The following is a 13,587-nucleotide window of genomic DNA, read 5'->3' on the forward strand; positions in this document are numbered from 1 at the left end:
GTAATTTTAAACTGATGCTATTTTTGAAGTTTTTACTTAGTTTCGGTCATTTATACGTAAATATTCCAATGTACTTGTCATTCCTCCTTCGCAGATTATCTTGTCTTGTGATTGTATGAAATATAAGCAACATTTTACATAATGATTTATAGAGTCCCTCCTGTTTATACTCTCCCTTCAAGTATTGGAAGGCCACAATGAGGTCTCTCCAGAGCCTTCTCTTCTCCAAGCTAAACAAGCCCAGTTCCCTCAACCTTTCCTCATAGGAGAGATGCTCCAGCCCTCTGGTCACTTCAGTGACCCTCCCCTGGACCCATTCCAAGAGCTCTGTGTATTTCTTGTGCTGGGGGCCCCAGATCTGGATGTAGTACTCCAGATGCGGCCTCGCAGGAGCAAAGTAGAGAGGGACAATCACCTCCCTCTCCCTGCTGGGGGAGGTAAGTTAGGGTAAGATAAAGAAAATGGAGGAAATATGAAGAAACAAAATAAAACCCAAGCAACACAGCAGTGTTTGGCATCCTTGGAAGGAAAGGCTCTAATCTTCTGTCAATAAGTGTATCAACTAACAGCCAGATGAGGTTGCATAGTTACACTGACTACTACTATGGATCAGAATGCAACTGTCTTTCATAGGTCATTGACAGCTTTGTGTGCCACCTCATGCCAGAACTATCCACACCTTGTGTCTGCAGGTGAATTTGGTTAAACAGATGCTGAAGCTCAGTGCCTGGAAGTAAGTTTGAATATGAATTTAAAACAAAAATGCTTTCTGACATCTTTTTGCTCAATCTACTCTACACCTTTTCATCTTCATTAATTTTTGGGAACAATATTTAATGTCTTCATATCCAGAAGATCTTGTCAAGAACATTTAAACATTACTTCCACAACACCTCACATTGCAGCACACCTAACTCTGCCACTTGATCTATCTAGCTTGCTTAGCTACCTGATCAGTTTATGGAGGCACAGAAAGAAGCCTAATATTTTTATGCAGGTATGTGGCAGATTTTTGATAGAAGGATGTATTTCAAGAAGGGTCTTCTTTCCCTTAAATGCCAAGGAAACTTTAAATAGTCTTGAATATAGAATCACAGAATCGTGAGGGTTGGAAAGAACCTCTGGAGATCATTTCAAATCAACCCTCACCTAAGAAAGTTCTAATGGGTAAATCTGATCTGGATCATATCCAGGACAGCTGAAAACAGACTAATAATTTGCTTTCTGGCAGTGTGAAACACACTGATTCACCAGTCCCATGTACAATTTTCCCTCTTACTCACTGTGTACTGCTTAGGGCTTTGTTAAAAGAGAGATAGAGAAGACTGGTCTTAGGTATGAAATCTGTAACGCTTACGTAAGTGAAGATAAATGAACTCCAAGTAGCTTCCTGTATATTGCATAACACAACCCAGGATACCAAGTAACAAAAATCAGATTCACAAAAACATTTTCAATCAAGTTTAACTGATAAAGATAAAAAGATTTCTAGTTTATCTAACATAAAGATATTCAAATCTTGTTTTAAAGACCTTCCTAATACCTAACACGTCTTTGATGTGTTCCTCTTTTTACTGAGAGATTTCATCTGCACAATCTGAACAGATATATGTGAAAACTATTAGCATATTTGTGATTGTAAATCTCAGATGAGTGGGAAAAAAAATAGGGGATCAGATAATCACATTGCCTTAACACATTAAGGTGAGAAGCAAAATATAACTGAGGAAGGGTTTAAGATGTTGGAGAACACCAAACCTGAGGATATTATGGAAATTTATATGACTATTTGAATTGCCATGTAGTTGAGGCTGACTATTTTGCTACTTTCCTGTCATGACACAGACTAATATCTGCACAGATGTATTGAGTGGAAATATGAAAGCTTATGAAAGACTGTTCCTTGAAAAGATAAGAGTGGAAATTAAGCAGCATTAAAACAGCCACTGAAAACCTTGCCAGAGACTAATTGAAGTGTGTTTTTGTGGACGTAATATATAAAATAGTCAAGCAGTTGGAACAAGATTTAACTGTTCTAAGAATTTGTGTTGGTGTTGTGTTTGAATTCCCTCATAAGAGGCACAATGTGGTCATCTAAAAGAAAAGATAGCGGGCAATTTATAAATAAAAAAAACACACAGATCAGAAAGAGCTGAGCAGGTCACAGTAAGAATAGCACTTAGGTAACAGGAACTTTAAAAACATACCTCAATACCTGGAAGACTGCTTGTTAGAAATCATGGATGTCAGTGTCACATTCAGAAACATTTTAAGTGTTAGATGCTCTTTCAGGTATCACTCAAGACTTTATGGTAGCTCAGCTTGTTTAATGGATGCCAAGTTCTGGTTTGTATGCAGCATGTATCTTCCTATAGTAGTGTTGGTAGTTGTCAAGTTTTAGCTGGCACAGGCCACAGTTTTTTTACTGAGGACTTAGAGGGATGAATGCCATGTGCTTTCTCAGTATATGACAGAAGGATGAAATAAACCACAAGTGGTCATTCCTGTCACATATTCCTGTGGATGGGAAAAGGAAATTCAGATTTTCACCACTGTGATCATATATCAAACTGAGTGGTCACCGGGAGAGAGGATAATAGTCACATTTTAGCAGACACAAGGTTTTATGTGGTCCTTCTGGAAAAGGGTGATGCGGTGCAAACCCTCAGCTGGATGACTCACTCTGTGAGCTGCAGCTTGGGTTTATCCCCGGTTTTCCAGTATAGCCTCAGTCAAGACAAACATATGCTAGAGGGTTAAAAATCACCTTTGAGTCACCTCAAAACCTTGCCTACCTCTGCTGTCATGGTTTCCTTCCTGTGTTCTGGCTGAAGACAGCACGCACATGCACTTCATGTACATATGAGATGCTCGCAATGATAAGAATTGCTCATGCACGCAGCCCAGATTCCAATGGACTGCACAGTCCAGTAGGCTTAACACAGAACTTGGGGGGTTGCAGTCTTGTTTCTGCAGTACTGGTCTTGAACACAAAGGCAGACAGAAAGCATGCATACGTACTCTGCAAACTCTCACGTAAACATGTATGCAGAAATTCCTTGTTCAAAGTTTGCTAACAGCTCTGCCATCCCTTATGATGTTCTTAGTTCGGATAGCAACGTGTTTCATCAATTTTTCCTGAAAAAAAATTCTTGTGGAAAATGAAATAAAGTAATAGGATATCAGTTAGAGATATACATTTCAGACAGACTGCTTCCTCGTCCTCTTCTTTTTTTGCTCATCCCAGAGAGTTACCCTCAATGATCAGATTCACTGAACTCCAAAACCAAAGCAGGTAAATTTCAATCTGAAACCAAACTGAAAGTTTATAACCTTTTCTCTTTCAAAATGTGCTTTAGTTCTAAAGCTCTGTGTGTTATTGATCCAACGAGATAAATGCAATGATATGGCTATCCTGCCTGCTAATAATTTGTTTTAAATTATTTCCTCTCATTTTCTGTGTTCACAACCTCTATAGCACTGTAAGCAGCTGTTTGATACTTGTATGAGAGAGATTCAAACTTACTGTGATGAATTGTAGAATCACAGAATGGATTAGGTTGGAAGGGACCTCAAGGATCATCAAGTTCCAACCCTCCTGCCATGGCAGGGCTGCCAACCTCCACATTTAATACTAGACCAGGCTGCCTAGGGCCCCATCCAACCTGGCCTTGAACACCTCCAGGGACGGGGCATCCACAACCTCTCTGGGCATCCTGTTTCAGCACCCTACCACTCTCATAGTGAAGAACTTCCCTCTGACATTCAACCTAAATCTTCCCTCCTTCAACTTAAAACCATTTCCCCTTTTCCTGCTATTATCTACCATTTCAAAAACTTGGCTCTCCTCCTTTTTGCAGGCTCTGTTTATGTACTGGAAGGCTGCAGTGATGTCACCCTGCAGTGATGTCACCCTTCTTTTCTCCAGGCTGAACAAGCCCTGCTCCCTCAGCCTGTCTTCATAGGGGAGGTGCTTCAGCCCTTTGATTGGGCCTCCTCCGGACCCTCTCCAACAGCTCCCTGTCTTTCTTGTATTGGGTGCCTCAGACCTGGATGCAGTACTCCAGATGGGGCCTCAAAATGGCAGAGAGGGACAGTCACCTCCCTGTCCCTGCTGGTCACCCCTCTTCTGATGGAGCCCAGGATCCTGTTGGCTTTCTGAGCTACAAGAGCACACTGCTGGCTCATGTTAAGTTTTTCATCCACCAGGACCCCCAGATCCTCTGCAGGGCTACTCTCAAGGACTGCTCATTCCAGTCTGTATATATGCCTGGGATTCCTCTGGCTCAAGTGCAAAAACTTGCACTTTGCTGTGTTGAAGCTCTTTAGATTCACCTTGGCCCACTTGTCTATTCTGTTGAGGTCCCTCTGAATGGCATGCCTTCCTCCTGTTGTGTCAACCGCACTGCTCAGCTTGGTGCCTTCAGCAAACTTGCTGAGGGTGCACTCAGTTCCACCACTGATGTGTTAAAAAGCACCGGTTCCAAGAAAGATCCCTGGGGGATACCACTCATTGCCAGCCTCCACTTGGAACACCCTTTGTCTGTGGCCTTTCAACCAATTCCTTATCCACCAGGTGGTCCACCCATCAAATCCACATCTACCCAATTTGGAGATAAGGATGTAGTGGGACACCATGTCAAAGGCCTTGCTCAAGTCCAGGTAAATTACATGTCGCCTTCCCTTCGTCCACCAATGCCGTCACTCCATCATAGAAGGCCACCAGATTGGTTAGGCATGACCTTCCCCTGGTGAAGCCATGCTGGCTGTCTCAGATCACACGCTCATTCCTCATGTGACCAAGAATGTCACCCAGGAGGATCTGTTCCATGATCTTCCCAGGCACAAAGGTGAGACTCACCGGCCTGTTGTTCTCTGGGTCCTCATTGCTCCCTTTCTTATAAACGAGAGTGATGTAACCCTTTTTCCAGTCATCCAGGACCTCACCTCGCAGCCAGGACTTTTCAAACATGATGAAGAAATGATAAATATGCTATAGAAACAGTAAACATGGTAACAGTAAGTTAATGATCTTTCAGATATTCCCAAGTTGACATACTAGTTTCAGCCTCAGTAAAACGATATATTGGAGTTGCACTGTACATGCCTGTTTAAATTCTGTTTAAATTCTGTATTTTACAGCTATAGGTTAAGCAGAACAGATCTATTTGTTTTATATAGCTACTAATTTATTTTCATGTTCAGCTTTTAGGACATTCAAGGATAACATTAGTTTTAATATCCCATTGCACTCCTTTTTCACCTACATTTTTTTTCAGTGTTCTCAGTGATCTTCAACTATTTGGTTAGTATGTCTCATAGCTACATTTTAAGTTTCCATTCAAGCTTAAAATTTAAGGAATTTTCCACATGACTACTGCTAATTCCACTTTCACAACTTTGGCAAAATTTTCAGCATCTGAAGCGCATAAAATAGCAGAATGGTAATTCAGTTTGAGATGGCAGAAATGTATTTGCCTCTTGTTCAAAAATTCCTTTTAGATAGCTTTTTCTTTTCCATGCACATAGGCTGATATATATGGTATAATAGAGCCATCAATATACCTTGGATTTTAAGTAACACACTTTCTGGATCTAAAACATTTTTTCCTTATTCATATTTAACGTGATAAATTATAAATGTACCTGTCTCCATCTCACCTTTGGGCTGTTTGTCATTCTTCTCCTGCAGTGTTGTGCCATCCTGCAAGAACAGTCTAGGTGAGGGGCTGTTTTCTCATGTGCTGAAGTTCTGCTCAGGCCATCCCATTCAAGAATAGAATCTGACCTAAGGTTTCCTCTGATGTGGGAAAATTGAGGTTTAAACCTCACTGCCTCTCATGGGAGAGAGGGACACTGAGCACTGGGGAAGGTTAGAGACCTGTCTGCAGACATGAGGCAATGTATACATAGTCAGGAAATGTGTGATAGCAGATGGAAGTGTGGAAGAGGGGAGTCTGCAGTGCTTCCTTGACCTGCTCCTGTGGCAACAGCAGCAGGTAAAACTGCTGCAACCAGATTTTCTGCTGGCAATCAGCTATGGCCCATGGGGACCTCTGCTCCATGCTGTGGCTGGCACCAGGATGGAAAATACAGTGACGTGCCAGCTGAGATTGACTCTGGCAGGCACAAAGGCTGCCTGTGCAGTACAGATGCACCAGTCTTCCTCTGCTAACCAGAGCATGTTGTAGCACTTTAAAGAATGGTACCATATGCCTACACATATACATCACATGTTCCTCCCAAGCATTCCTGGGAACCATGAGCAATAGTGACAAGAATGAGCACTGAGCTTATGTGATGCCCTTGAGCATAGCAAACACCACAGAGTCCCTTTCCCAGCACCCACTTCAATCTTCTAACAGTTTCACCCCTCTACCCCCTCTGAGCCCATGACTACCCCAGGTACAGTAACTGTCACAGCTCATCCCTTCTGTATGTGAGACTGCCAGATCTCTGCCATATTCTGGAACGCACCTCAGACAAAATCCTTGGTGGCACAGAGAAATGGCATCAATAGACCAAGATGGAATGACATAAAGAATTCATTTGTAAGAAAAATCTGGCTGTCAGGGGAATGCATATCTGTCATGCAGTGCTGAAGAAAAGGTTGCAGGCAGAGAAGGTGTAGGCGAAGGACTGCACACTGACAAGCGTAATATACACAAGGTCTGTCAAGGGTGAAAGACAAATCTAATCATTGTAAAAAATGTTACTTGGATGGCTGCAAGGAATAAGCAGATTTGTGCTGTGTTTTGAGTGCCGTGGTGGAACTAGCCCTGGCTTAAACCAAATGCACATAGATGTCTTCATCCATTCTTCTGTCTTCAGGTCTTGGGAGGCTGGTGGGGCTGGGTTGGGCTTCCAGGTGTTGGAAGTCCCATTTTATCCAATGTCATTTTGCTACTAGGCTGCTGATGGTGCACAAGCTTTTCACCACGTTGTTGTCCAGCCTTTGACTCAGAGCTTACTGCTTCATGATTATATACATCCAAAGCTGTGGCCTGCTGGATCCATAAAAGTAAAATCAATTAAGTAGGATTTAATTAACAACAATTCAAATACAGGCATAGTAATATAATGTAATTGGTAATAATATATAAGCATTTCTGTACCCAGTGATCCAGTAAAAAATACTGCTGCAATCACTAGAAGCAGGTGTCAGTGTGCCTTATGTCAACCACACAAAGCTCCTGCCCTGGTCTGTTATGCTACCAAAGCATTATGAAAGTTTGCTGTGTGAACTGCAGTTAGGAACCAAATGTTGTTTATGTATCAAATGTTCTTTGTTATGACATAGAGTCTGTGCTTGGAATAAGATCAAAGATTAGAACCATCCTGATTTATCACTCTTCTAAGCACACCTACCACAGTGATCTCTACTTCCCTAAATGTTATACCTGTATCCAACTGCACAGTTTATTTGCACAAATATGTATTTCTCTGTGGTGTGTGATTCCTGCCAAATGATGGTGTGGCACAGGGTAATAGTGTGTAAGCAACATCTGCTATAAATGGGAATCAGACCTCATACAAACTGGCATCTGTGAGCAAGCAAATTATGCCATTTCAGCCTTCGGAGAGCACTGCACTCAAACAAACAGAATGGTTGATGTAGTGTCCATGAATCTTCCCTGATAGCCCCTGAGGCTTACAGCTACAGACAGAACAAGTCCTTGCAGTGAATGTTTGACCGATTCCTTGCAGGTAACACCAAAATGAAACAAGAATCACACTGAGAGCCCCTGCCCAGTTGGAGAGATACTCTGAGCAAAAGCATGGTCATTCCTGATAGCATGGACTTGAGTGATACTCTGTTGTGACATGGCCTATTGGATTTCTCCCCTGACCAGTTGTGCATGAGCCAATGAGTCAGGACTAGCAAGAGTCCATGAAGTTAACACAACATTTTTCTCCACCAGGGCGACCAGAATGTGATGTCTGACATGCAGTGGCTGATGCCACATCTTTGCCCATGGCCCCACAGCTGACTTCTCACATAGAGATCACAGTGGAATCACTGGCAAGAATAAGTTTGCATTTTATGTAGAGCTCGCTTTTGTCACTTCATCCCCCAGAAATAGATTTATTTTACTCGTAAAAAGAAAAAAAATCAGATTACATTGGAAATTTTCTGAACAAATACATTATCACATGGCACAAAACTACATAACAATGACATGCAAGATTCTGAAATCTGCATCTGCCATGAGAAAAACAAGTCATTTACCACGGATCAAAGATATTTTCTCCTCTTCTAGTTAGTGGAACAGTCTCAGAAATCACTGCAGAAATCATCTTCATCAGAATTCAGTTTCAAAAAGCCAGGAAATCTGCTGAGCAGTGAGATTTAGGCATGGAATCGTTTCAGTGACTTAAAGGAAAAACATTCCTGAAACAATATTCATTGCCTGAAAGTCTTTGTCCCTTTCACCCTCCTCTCTCCCACCGCCTTCTCTCCCCAGTTTCCTGGGTGTATCATTTATCAGGTAATCAACTATGTTGTCTTTTTTTTCTGCTGGTCAGTGGGATTTTGACATTATATCAAGAATGTATTCCTTGACGTATTCTTTGAATCCTTTTCAGGAAAAAAAGCCTGGCTTATGAAAGATAAGATAGAATATACAAAGGAAATGTAGAGCTTGGGGTAGTGTCAGTTTTTCATTTCCATCCGTGATCAGAAACAGGAGGTAACTCCAAGTCAGTCAGTCAGTGACTGATCCACCAGTATGTAACAAACATATCTGAACAGTGCTGTCATTCAACATAGACCTTAGCAGCTGCAGCAGAGCAGCTTATATAATCACCAGCCACAAAAGCAAACACCATTTCTGTATAAATTCGAAGCAGCATCTAGGAAATACATCTTCCTTGGTGCATCATGAAAATTCAAATTATTTCTAACCCACTGTTGATTGATTTTGTGATTGTTATTAATTGCTGTGTGGTAATTTTCTAGTTTTTTATGCAAGAAATAAGGCCTTTAGGCAGCTTTTTTGCAGTACTCTGTGAAGATCTGACAGTCACGGTTAGTGTGCACCATCTGTAGAATTCACTGTTGGGTTTCTCTTCATTTTAGGCAATAATTTTCTTGATGTCTAGTGGAAACTTCCTTACTGCAACAACTAAATGTCAGGAAGAAGAATCTGATGATTCATCCGGCTTTAAAAAAAAAAAAGCCCAAAGGATGTCATTTGTACCTCTGAACCACAAAAGAACAAGAAGACAGAGGACGGATTACAAGTGAAGCACTCATTTCTTCTCTTGAGGTCTGCTTTCCCTCATCTTAAAATGATTAGGACAAGTTGTAACAAATGGCTTGCTTGTTTGTTTTGATGAGTTTTTAAAATGTAGACGGTTTATAAACTGAAGTAATTCAAGGCTGAGTTATATTTTTAGTTTGCAATTTACTACATATTTTGGCTTAGGTATTTGTTTTTCAAAATCACATAGAAGTTTTCTGTTTCATGAATTTTCTTCCTTTTCAAAAAATGCCTCTGAGTTTGTTGTTGTTGTTTGTTTGTTTTTTTCCCCAAGAGGAAACATTTTTCTTTATTTAGTAAACTCAGAAATTGACGTAAAAACGTGTCAAGAAATTGACACGTTGGGCAGCAAACTGTGGAAAACTTGACGCACAGTCAGTTGCTGCAATTGCTAAGAGCTCTTTTGAGACACTCTGAAGGTAAACTTGCTGTGTGCTTTTGTTTTTATAAGTTTCTTGTGGATGATTTGTTCTCCTCTAAAAATATACGGAACTGAATACTGCAGACGCTGAAATTCCCAGTTTGGTAAAAATTGAGAATGCTGCCCTGGTTCTATTTTGGAAACAGGAATCTGTGGCAACTCTTTGTTCGGTGCTTTCCTGTTGGTCAATTGTTTCTAATTCTAAAGCTAGAAAATAAATGAATATATCAATATATAACAGATATATATTAAATCCCTGCATAGCTGCTAAGGAAAGAATAAATCCCAAATAAGATTTTGAGTAGTACACTTTGCCTTATTTGAAATAAAGTTCTCAATGCAAAGCAAGGAAACCAATATAATTATGATCCAAATTAATGAGAATATTTGCTGCCTCTCAGTTTGTATCTCTCTTCTTCTTTCACAAACAAAAAATACACATCACCCGCTCAAATATGAATAGTGCTCAGGACTGCGACTGCTTGCATAAGTGGGTCTTCCTGTACATAACTGGAGCATTTGTGTTGAAGGTTAGATGAATCCATGAATCTCCAGAAGTGAAAGTCAAGAGCACTTAAGGAAATTTAGAAAGGTAAGTAAATGCTTCTTAGTGCCCAGTGAATGCTGGAATGCTGGGAACTTCTATTTCATATCAAGAGAAAAAAAAAAACTGGTTTTGCTTTTAATGGAAAGTTGTGCATTTGTGAGACTCAGAAGATGTTTTATAAGAATGATCATTCACCATATTTTCATGTCTCTTCTTTTTTTACCTTAATTTGCATACATAGTAAATATATATATATATATATTTTTTGCATGGGCAGCTGTACCATCAGTATTTTTGAGCTGCTTTTGATTGAATTTGCCAGGAGATACTACTACAACTTACGATAGCAGAACCTAGAAACACCCAACTCTGAATACTCAGTGTTGTAATGGCATAAAATGGAATATTTAAAAAGGCAGATTGTTTTTTTTTTTACTGACAAGCAGAATATCTGTAGTTGAAGCTAAGATGCCTTGTGAAAGCTCTAGCATAATATAAATGTAGTATTCACAATAGTAATGCAAAAGAAGCTTATATATGAAACATCTATATATGTGTGTACAAAGTCAGAATGTAAATCTACAGGAAGGAAGACACGTGATTTTTCAGCATTTGAAATTAATTCAGAGAACCAGCCTTGAACTGTGTAAATTTTTCAGTTATGTCATGTTCCTGAATTTCTCTTCTTTTGCTGACTGTTGGATTTTGTTCCTCCTGCCTTGTCTCTTGCTGGAGTTGAAATAAAAAATATTGCTGTAGTGAAATCATTTATCCTGCTTATTTCCCAAGTGTGCTTTTTGAAATGATTAGGAAAATTGGACCGGCACACTTTAAAATAGCTGTTACAGTGTTGCCTTTTGAAAACATAGTGTATGAACTTTCCAAGATATGCCAGCAAATCTTGAGAAGGAATCATTTGTTATTTCATTAACTTGGGGTAAATACACATATACTTTAAAGAAAAAAACATCCTGGAAAGCATTTCAAACTATTCTCATACCATCGATCAAAAGTAACCATCTTGAATGCCCTTATAAATAAACCAAATAGAGTCATTTGCTATCTATTAGATTGTGTTTAGATTGTGTTGCACCACTTGCAAGCTTCCTCTGCACAGTATCCATCAATGATTTTTGAATAATTGAGCTTTTAATCATTAATGCTTTCTACTTCTGAAGTAACTAAACCAATTAAATGAGCCTCTTCTGTCTTAGAATGAAGGTAGATACGTTTTGATTGCCTGCTGCCACAGCAGATGTCAGAGTTGCTGGAGATGACTGGAGCACTCTGCAGCAGTTCAGTTGCACAATGTATGAACCGTGAGTCCACTGAAAATGTGTAAAGGTGTCTTTCAAGAGCAGTTTTGTGGGGATGGTGCTTATTATTACTGCAGGTTTATCACAAAGTTCAGCTGTACCTCCGTTAAAATCTATGAAGGCATACTTCGAAAACATTTCTTTTTCTTGGTGCTAAAACATCACATAGATATTCCCCCCCAAAAAAAAAGTGTTACAAAAGCATCAGATTGATTAAGCAGTCAATAGACAAATGAAAAATTTGTGTCAACCACGGAGTTAAAGTCTTTGTACCTTCAGATTTGTTGCCTGATGTTCTTAAAGGATACTTCTGTTCTTTAAATAATAATTTTCTGTCTGTTTTATATATTCAGATCTTTTTGACCTCTTCAAAAGAGTTGGAAGCTACTCTGAGATTTTGCTCACTACTTGAACAATCTTTCAAGGTGCTCTCACAACTTTGGCAATTCATTCTCAGCCCTCACAGACAGTACAGCACTGAAGCAGATTACATTACTGTGCCATACCCTACTTCTCACCATGGTTTTATGAAGGAATCAGCACCGACTAGATTGGCCAGATTGATTTGTCAGCCAGAATCTGAAGAAAGATAATAATTCCCATTGGGTAAGGAATCTCTCGAAGACAGCTGAAGATTATCACCTTCCATACTCTTCAAATGTGACCATTGTTGACCTCTCTGTGACATTAGCATATGAGTTTTCTAGTGTTTTCTAAGAGTTTTCTACCATAAAGAGCCATATGAGAAGACAACAATATATTCTCGGTAAAAAAATAAAACGAAAAACTATTGAAAGGCAGAAAGACAAGTTTACTCCTAGTTGATATATCAGTTAAATAAATATATTCTTCAGTTACAATGCCTTCACTTGCTGTTAAGTGAGAATCAAAATGCTTTACCAAGTGTGTTCTGTGCTAGCTAACATTTGACTGATGGCAGATATTTCCATACCTTCGTGTTTTCATCTACTGATTGCTTCTCCTTGGTCTACATGTTCATCTTTATATCATCCTGTGAGTTTTCATGTTTATATTCATATTCTATTCGTGTTCTTGCATCGAACTCTCAGCTTTAGCAACAAACTGTGCGCTCATATGTCACTGCTGTACCAGCAGGAGGGTGTACCTGATGCTCTATAGAATATGTTGAGTAACTAAGTACTAGATTATGTATGTCACATTAAAATTAATACTTCCTTTTTCTGTGGAAACTACAACAGATACAAAGAGCACTATAAAACTATTTGATAGAGAAAATTCACACCTACAAAACACTTTTTTTTTTTTTTAGCATAGTCACCACAATTAGTCATGCATTTTCAACCAGTGATGAACAAAAGCCTGTATGCCATGCTTGGAGAAATCTGCGCCAGTGGAGGTGACACACTGTCACTGTTGCCACTGCTGAAACGCACTACCCAGTGCTTCACTGTGCTCACATCCACTGTTTGGTCTCCATAAATGTTCACCAAGTATTGATGAATGACATTGGGTGCCATTTTTTTTCATATCAAGGAATTAGATTCCACACCTTTGTTTCATACCCACTTCAATGTCAGACATCACTTGGTCAGACTGCCCCTTTGCCATCTGTCATGCAACAACAAAATGTAATGGAATACTGATGAGAAGACTGAAACTCTACTGCCATACCACCAACATCCACCTCTGATACTGTGGGCCAATATAATAAATTAGGATGTATTACTTTTGGAGCAACCCTTATATATAAAAAAGCCTCTCTTGTTTCAAAATTGAAATATTTTAAGACTTTTGCTATGCATTCAGTCAATCTGTATGACGATGAACCCATTCTGCACCCTGAGTTGTCTTGGTGCACTTCCTCATTCTTGGATGGTGCACCTCAAAATTACATGATAGCAAAGATACAAGCCTGGATCTGGAAAGAAGAAATAAACTAGTTGCTGTTCCTCTTTTCTGCCTCTCTCCCTGTTGTTCAAAACTAGTTTACATTAAGTTCTTAAAGCTTATTTCCTTTCATACTTTGGAAATTTTTCACTCTCAGCGTTATGTTGTTGG

At 39.6% G+C, this 13,587-nt stretch overlaps 1 long non-coding RNA gene across 3 annotated transcripts in view; it reads left to right on the plus strand.

Moving 5' to 3' along the window:
• The window catches only part of LOC101748739, a 16,945-nt gene extending 3,467 nt beyond the window's left edge, over positions 1 to 13,478 (plus strand). For 2 of the 3 annotated variants that reach the window (XR_005857514.2, XR_005857515.2), the window contains 4 exons: positions 9,080 to 9,269; positions 10,148 to 10,276; positions 11,446 to 11,541; positions 11,901 to 13,478. This is a non-coding gene — a long non-coding RNA (uncharacterized LOC101748739). The remainder of the gene's footprint in view (positions 1 to 9,079; positions 9,270 to 10,147; positions 10,277 to 11,445; positions 11,542 to 11,900) is intronic. The other variant, XR_006937428.1, reaches the window with a different exon arrangement.
• The last annotated feature ends 109 nt before the right edge of the window (positions 13,479 to 13,587 follow it).

Source organism: Gallus gallus, chromosome 2 (genome assembly GCF_016699485.2).
Source record: "Gallus gallus isolate bGalGal1 chromosome 2, bGalGal1.mat.broiler.GRCg7b, whole genome shotgun sequence".
NCBI classification, from domain to species: domain Eukaryota; kingdom Metazoa; phylum Chordata; class Aves; order Galliformes; family Phasianidae; genus Gallus; species Gallus gallus.